This window comes from Trichosurus vulpecula, chromosome 4, assembly GCF_011100635.1.
Source record: "Trichosurus vulpecula isolate mTriVul1 chromosome 4, mTriVul1.pri, whole genome shotgun sequence".
In the NCBI taxonomy this organism is placed as follows: Eukaryota; Metazoa; Chordata; class Mammalia; order Diprotodontia; family Phalangeridae; genus Trichosurus; species Trichosurus vulpecula.
In genome coordinates this window covers 400,349,713-400,357,844 of record NC_050576.1, presented here as the reverse complement: position 1 = coordinate 400,357,844, position 8,132 = coordinate 400,349,713, and the positions used below count along the sequence as shown (strand labels likewise).

General features: G+C 38.2%; 1 pseudogene; it reads left to right on the top strand.

The window, feature by feature from the left end:
• Positions 1–5,333: 5,333 nt before the first annotated feature.
• LOC118846237 lies at positions 5,334–7,254 on the top strand (annotated as a pseudogene).
• Positions 7,255–8,132: the final 878 nt, after the last annotated feature.

Below are 8,132 nucleotides of genomic sequence, written 5' to 3'. Positions count from 1 at the left end.
CTAACATTGTAAAACTTTGGAGGTTACAGTGACTGGGATATGAGTGACTCTAGAGCTAGTACTATATGATAAACAAAAAGTGATGATGAATTGTGATGGATGAATAATGATAAAAATAATGAAAAGTCTTGTAATTTACTGCAGAACTTGAAAAATTGTTGACTCCAGAGTGGCTGAACCAGAAATGATAGGGTAAACAAAAGGTTTGAGCTAAAACTCTCTTCCTCTATCACTTTCAAATGAGCATTGCTTTGTGGAGTTGGGGATGATATTCACATCCCACTACCCAGGTGCTTGTATCTCTGAATACATGGCATCACCACATCTTTTGTATTTATTCTTTCCTAATCTTAAGTAAATGGGTATTCTGGGAGGGGAGTGCCCATGCCACCAGTGATTTCAAGAGATCCCTCAAAGCCTTCAGAGGGCTTACCAATAACAAGAATAAATAGTAGAATCTATAGGAGCCACAGTGACTGCCAACAGAGAAAGTATCTGTATGTGGAGGTAGAAAGACATGGACAATAGCAACCTCAGGGATCGTGACCCTTGTGTTGCAGAGAAATGCTGAGCATGGATTTTAAAAAAGCACAATTCTGAGTCTAACGGAGAGTTCCAAGTAAGTGGAACCTTATGAGGACTTCACAAGGGGAGAAAATTACTTCCAGGGTTAGGAGTCTGGAGACATCCCTTGGTCAACTGTTTTCATTACTCATGTGCTTTATTCCCATTGAATTTTAAGCTCAAACATCTCCCCAGGAATCTCCCATATGTTTGAGGAGAGAGTGCCTTCTAGGATGGGAGGGAATGTTTTGAAACTACTGTTCTTGCAGTAGCTTTTAAGTAAACAACCTTTTCTAGGAGTTAATTGTTGTCAACTGTTTGATTGGTATTAGAAGTGGAGCTCCCTAGATAAAATGAGAAACACCATTGGAGGCATTACCCCCAGAATGTTGAGGGGAGAAATAACATGTCATCCTAGGGGAACCCAACCTTCCAGTGATGTGTGAGTTAGGAGAGACACACCAGAAAAATTATGGCATAAGTAAAGGAGGAAATTCAGCATGTTTGTGAGCAGTGAGAGAATCTAAACATGAAGAAAAAATTCGGATAATTAATAGTGTTGTCCTGAGAGAGGATGTAAATTTTTTAAAAAAATACAGGCTAAATTTGACAAAGAAAAAGAAAATTTTTTCCTCTGGGGGGAGGTGGATATAAAAGAAAGGAAGGTTGTAAAAATAAATAAATGATGATCTTCCAGAGGAATTCAGGTGACTATAGTTTAATGAAATAATTAGGCAGTATTCTGACTTAGTTGAAAGGCTACTGATTTGCATGATAAAAAGAGATCAAATTAAAATGGGGGTGCCAATAAAAAATGAAAGAATATCAAAATTTATACAGCGTCCTCTGCCAGATCCTAGAGTTATTAAAATACACAAGACCTTTTGAACAGAGAGAAACCAATCAATCTAAGTATTGAGATGACTAAAATTAATGGATAATGTAGGAGTAAGCTCTATTATACTTAAAATTCTGTATGAAGTTGAATCTAAACTAATGCAAAACTTCCATCTAAATAATATTAAAATGAACACCTAACAATAATTTTGGAGCAAGAGAGATAGAGGTTAAGTTTTCTATCATAAGAAATAGCTATTATGAAACATTTTTTGTTGCTATATTATAATTTCCCCTTCGACCTTTACCATGTTTATCTTTTTCAGTTCAAAAGAGATAAGAATGTTATCTGCAAAGGTTAACAGAGATCTTTGAGCTCATCCAAGCTAAGTTCTGACCCCATTAGAAATCTTCTCCACAAAAATTTCAAGCCTAAAAGATGATGATACACCTTCTGATCAAATGCTTTCAAGGATAGGAAGCTCTCTACTTAGTGGAGAAACCCACATTTTTCTTTGTTTCTTTTCTTTTTGTAAACAACACTGATTGTTAGAAAGTTCTTCCTTATAAAGAGCCGAAATATTCTTCCCTGTATCTTATGTCCATTGTTCCTATTTCTGACTTGAAGAGGGCTACCACATCCCCCCTCTCTAATACTTTTATTTGCCAGGCTAGGCATCCTCAATTCCTTTAATCATTCCATAAATGATACAGTTTTCAGTTCTTTATAAATCTGATCACTGCTTTAAACAGAATCCCATTTGTCGGTGTTTCTCTTAAACATTGGCACTCAGAAATGGGCACAATACTCCAGATATTGTCTAAAGAGCTCAAAGTGCAATGTGGCTATTACTTCTACTGATTTGGAGATTATGTTTCTAAAATAGCCTGAGATTTTAGCAGATTAAAAAAATAATAACTACCATGTTACTTCATTGGCTGAGGCTGAGCTTGTAGTCAACTAAAACTTCTCAATTCTTTTCTCATGAACTGCTGTCAAGTCTCCTTCATCTTATACTTGTGCAGTTAATAATGTTTAATATACCACTCTTTTCTCATACCTCTGGATCAATGGTAAAAGTATATTACAATAAGATTTTTAACATTAAACTTGTCATGGATGGCTATGCCTTTGCCAGTACTACAATGGATCTTTGATATCATGGTTGTGAATACTTTGCCCACTGGTGAAGACTGCACATATCTTTCCTCTCTCATGCAATGTGATTCTTGTTTGTGTTCTTCTATAAAACCATTTTGACACTTTTTTTTTCATTCCATTGGTACCCATACATCTCTAAGTCTGTCCACTCATTCTCATCCCATGACCACTATGCCTCCTTTTCTGGTCATAAACTTTCTCAGAGGTATCTGCTATGCTACTTCTTGAGCATAAGTCATCATTGGAAATGTGCTCCAGGCCTACTTGCCCTTTGGTACACATACAGGTTTGATTCCTTCTAGAGTTGTAGCATTCTAAGACTCATAACCAGGAAACACCATTAGAAGAATATTTATGTTGAAAAGATGAATCTATGCAAATTCCACACTTCCCAGGTCAAGGAGAAAATACTGCAAGCAGTCATAAAGAAACAATTTGAGGATTATGGAAACACAATCAGGATAACACAAGATCTAGCAGAATCTACCTTAAGGAATTGAAGGGCTCGGAATATGATATTCTGGAGGTCCAAGTAACTAGGATTAAAACCAAGAATCACCTACCCAGCAAAACTGAGTATAATGCTCCAAGGCAAAAATATGGATTTTCAATAAAATAGAGGACTTTCAAGCTTTCTTGATGAAAAGACCAGAGCTGAATAGGAAATTTGACTTTTGAATAAAAGAATCAAGAGAAGTATGAAAAGGTAAACAAGAAAGAGAATTCAGAAGGGACTTACTAAAGTTGAACTGTTTTGCTTACATTCCTATATGGAAAGATGGTATTTGTAATTCATGAGACCTTTCTCAGTATTAGAGCAGTTGAAGGAAATATACATATATATATATATATATGTATATATATATATATATATATATATATATATATATACACACACACACACATAGACAGAGGGCACAGGGTGAGTTGAATATGAAAGGATGATATCTAAAAAATAAAATTAAGTGGTGAGAGAGGAATATATTGAGAGAGGGAGAAAGGGAAAGATAGAATGGGGCAAATTATCTCACATAAAAGTAGCAAGAAAAAGCAGTTCTGTTGGAAGGGAAGAGGGAGCAGGTGAGGGAGAATGAGTGAATCTCGCTCTCATCAGATTTGACTTGAGGATGGAATAACATACACACTCAATTAGGTATCTTACCCCATAGGAAAGTAGAGGGAAGGGGATAAGAAAAGGGGGATGATGGAAGGGAGGGTAGATTGGGGGAGGAGGTAATCAAAAGCAAACACATTTGAAAAGGGCCATTGTCGAGGGAGAAAATAGAATAAAGGGGGACAGGATAGGATGGAGGGAAATATAGTCTTTTACAATATGGTTATTGTGGAAGTGATTTGCATAATGATACATTGTGGCCTAAAAAAGGAAAAAAAAGAATGAAACACTTCAATTTTTTATATATTTGTTTTTAACATTTTTTTCTTTTTAAATGTTGAGTTCTAAATTCTATCCATCCCTCTAACATCCTCACATACCCACTGAAGAGGCAAGAAATATGATATCAATTATGCATGTGAAATCATGGAAAACATATTAGCCACATTTCAAAAGAAACAAGAAAAATCAAGTGAAAAAAAATACTTCAATTTGCACTCAGTCATTTCTTTTTTCATCATGATCATTTCATTGATCGGAGGAAACAAGCCTTTCTTAGCCGGTCTTTATTACAATTTTGTTGCTACTGTGTCAATGATTTCTTGGTTCTTCAAACTTCACTTTGCAACAGTTCATAGAGTTCTTGCCATTTTTTAAAAAACTCCTCTTGTCATTTCTTACAGTAAAATAGTACTCCATTACAAGCACATGCCACAACTTGCCCAATCATTCAAAAATTGATGAAATGTCCCCTTGATTTCCAATTCTTTGCCAGCACACAAAAAAGCTACTATAAATATTTTATATTTTTACATTTTTATTTTGTATGACTTCCTTTTTTTGATCTCCTTGTGATACAGACTTGTTAGTGCTATTGCTTAGACAAAGGGTATACATGGTTTTACAGTTTGGGCCTACTTCCAAATTGTTCTCCATAATGGCTGGACCTGTTCACTACTCCGTGAGTAGTTCATTAGTGTACCTATTTTTTTCCCACATCCCCTCTAGAATTTGTAGTTTCTGATAGGTGTGAGGTGGTGCGTCAGAGATGCTTTAATTTGCATTTCCCTAATCACTAGTGATTAAGAGCATTTTTATATGACTGTAGATAATTTTGATTTCTTCTTCTGAAAACAGCTTATTCATAGCCCTTGATGTTTTACCAGTTGGAGAATGGCTCTTTTTTTAAAAATAAATTTGACTCAGTACTATAACCAGAAATATATTTGAGAAATGAGGCCTTTATCAGAGAAATTTGTAAAATTTTTTATATTATTTAATTTTCTATGGTACCTTTTAGCATAATATAACCCCCCATTATCTGTTTTAATTAGGTCTATTTTTGTTATTGCTTTTTGTGAGATAATTGGTACATCTGCCTTTTATGCTATAACTAAAGCATATTAGATTGTGCACCAGCCCTTTATATTGACTCTGTGTATCTTTCTGTTTCAAGTGTGTCACTTGTGAGCAAAATAGAGTTTGATTAAAGCTTCTAATCCATTCAGCAACCTGCTTCTGTTTTATGAGTGAATTCATCCCAATAACATTCACAGTTATGATTATTAACTATATATTTTCTTGCTACTACTCAGTGCAGCAGCAGCCCTTCTTCCTCCACAGTGGTCAGCTACAACCCCCGACACCCCAGCAACCATGTCAAAGGGACCCGCAGTTGGCATTGATCTTGGTACCACTTACTCCTGTGTGGGAGTCTTCCAACATGGGGAAGTGGAGATCATTGCTAATGACCAAGGAAACAGGATCATCCCAAGCTACATCACCTTCGCCGACTCTGAACGTCTAATCGGTGATGCTGCAAAGAATCAAGTTGCAATGAACCCCACCAACACAGTTTTTGATGCCAAACATCTGATTGGTCGCAGATTTGATGATGCAGTTGTACAGTCAGCCATGAAGCATTGGCCTTTCACGGTGGTGAATGACGCAGGCAGGCCTAAGGTCCAAGTGGAGTACAAAGGGGAGACCAAAAGTTTCTATCCAGAAGAAGTATCTTCTATGGTCTTGACCAAGATGAAAGAAATTGCTGAAGCTTACCTTGGGAAGACTGTCACAAATGCCGTGGTCACAGTACCAGCCTATTTCAACGATTCCCAAAGCCAGGCCACCAAAGATGCTGGAACCATCGCTGGTCTCAATGTGCTCCAAATCATCAATGAGCCAATTGCTGCTGCTATTGCTTATGACTTGGACAAAAAGGTTGGTGCCGAGAGAAATGTGTTGATCTTTGACCTTGGAGGTGGTACTTTCGATGTCTCCATTCTTACCATTGAAGATGGCATCTTTGAGGTTAAGTCCACAGCTGGGGACACCCACTTGGGTGGAGAGGACTTTGACAACAGAATGGTCAACCATTTCATTGCCGAGTTCAAGCAAAAACACAAGAAGGACATCAGTGAGAACAAGAGGGCTGTTCTCTGTCTTCACACCGCTTGTGAACGTGCTAAGCGTACCCTCTCTTTCAGTACCCAGGCCAGTATTGAGATTGACTCCCTCTATGAAGGTATCAACTTCTACGCATCAATCACCTGAGCCCGTTTCAAAGAGCTGAATGCTGATCTCTTCCGTGGCACACTGGACCCTGTGGAAAAGGCCTGGAGAGATGCCAAGCTAGATAAATCACAGATTCATGACATCGTCCTGGTGGGTGGTTCTACTCGAAACCCCAAAATCCAGAAGCTTCTGCAAGATTTCTTCAATGGCAAAGAACTCAACAAGAGTATCAACCCTGATGAGGCTGTTTCTTATGGTGCAGCTGTCCAGGCTGCCATTTTGTCTGGAGATAAATCTGAGAATGTGCAGGACTTGCTGCTGTTGGATGTCACTCCTCTTTCCCTTGGAATTGAAACTGGTGGTGCAGTTATGATCAAACGTAATATCACCATCCCCAGCAAGCAGACACAGACCTTTACCACCTATTCAGACAAACAGCCTGGTGTGCTTATTCAGGTTTATGAAGGTGAGAGAGCAATGACAAAGGACAACAACCTGCTTGGCAAATTTGAGCTCACAGGAATTCCTCCAGCACCCAGGGGTGTTCCTCAGATTGAAGTAACTTTTGACATTGATGCAAACGGCATCCTCAATGTCTCAGCTGTGGATAAGAGCACAGGCAAGGAGAACAAGATCACCATCACCAATGACAAAGGACGTCTGAGCAAAGAAGACATTGAGCACGTGGTCCAGGAGGCTGAGAAATACAAGGCTGAGGTTGAGAAGCAGAGAGACAAGGTGTCTTCTAAGAATTCTCTGGAATCTTGTGCTTTCAACATGAAGGCCACCGTAGAGGATGAGAAACTGCAAGGCAAGATTGGGGATGAAGACAAACAGAAGATCCTTGACAAATGTAATGAAAATGGATAAGAACCAGACTGCTGAGAAGGAAGAATATGAGCGTCAGCAGAAAGAATTGGAGAAGGTCTGCAACCCCATCATTACTAAGCTGTACCAGAGTGCAGGGGGCATGCCAGGAGGCATGCCTGGTGGGTTCCCAGGGGGTGGAGCAGCCCCATCTGGAGGTGCTTCTTCTGGACCCACCATTGAAGAGGTTGACTAAACATACCAGAAGAAAGAGAATTCCACGCAGCTTTCCAAAAATTGAAGGACTCAAATTTGTAGCCAAGGCAGTAGCAGTTTAACGTGTAAGCTACTGTGTAAATCTGGGCATTCTGAATACTTGAATGTGTGCAGAGGGAGAGAAGTGAACAACATTGCACTTTATCAGTACTGTAAACAAGTGGAAATGCAATTCTTGTCCTGGAGAATAAAATCTATTTAAATTGGCACCATAAAAAAAGAAAAAATATATATATTTTCTTTCATCCTGTTTCCTTGTTTTTTCTTCTCTCTCTTTTTACCCTGTCCCTCCTCAAAAATCTGCTTTGCTTTTAACCACTGCCTCCCTTACAGTCCTCTCTTTTATCATCCACCCCTTTTCTCTTATCTTCTTTCCTTCCTATTTCCTTATTCGATAAGTTATGTTTCTTTACACAAGTGAGTGTGCATATATATTGCTCCCTCTTTGAATCAATTCTGAGGACACTGAGGTTCAAGCATTGCTACCCCTCCATGTTTCCCTTCATTGAAAAAGCTCCTCCTTGCGCACCTCTTTTATGTGAGAAAATTTTCCTTATTCTACCTCTCCCTTGCCTCTTTTCCCAATACAACACCCTTTCTTACTCTTTCAATTTTCAGAGATCATTTCAGCATAATCAACTCACATATATGTCTATGTAAATTCCTTTTCACTGCCCTAATAATGATAAAGTTCTTAGGAGTTACATATAGCATCTTCCCACATAAGAATGTAAACAGTTTAACTTTATTGAGTCCCTTATGCTTACTCCTTCGTGCTTAACTTTTATGTTTCTTTTGATTCTTCTGTTTGAATGTCAAATTTTCTATTCATCTTTCCATCAGAAATGCTCGAAAATC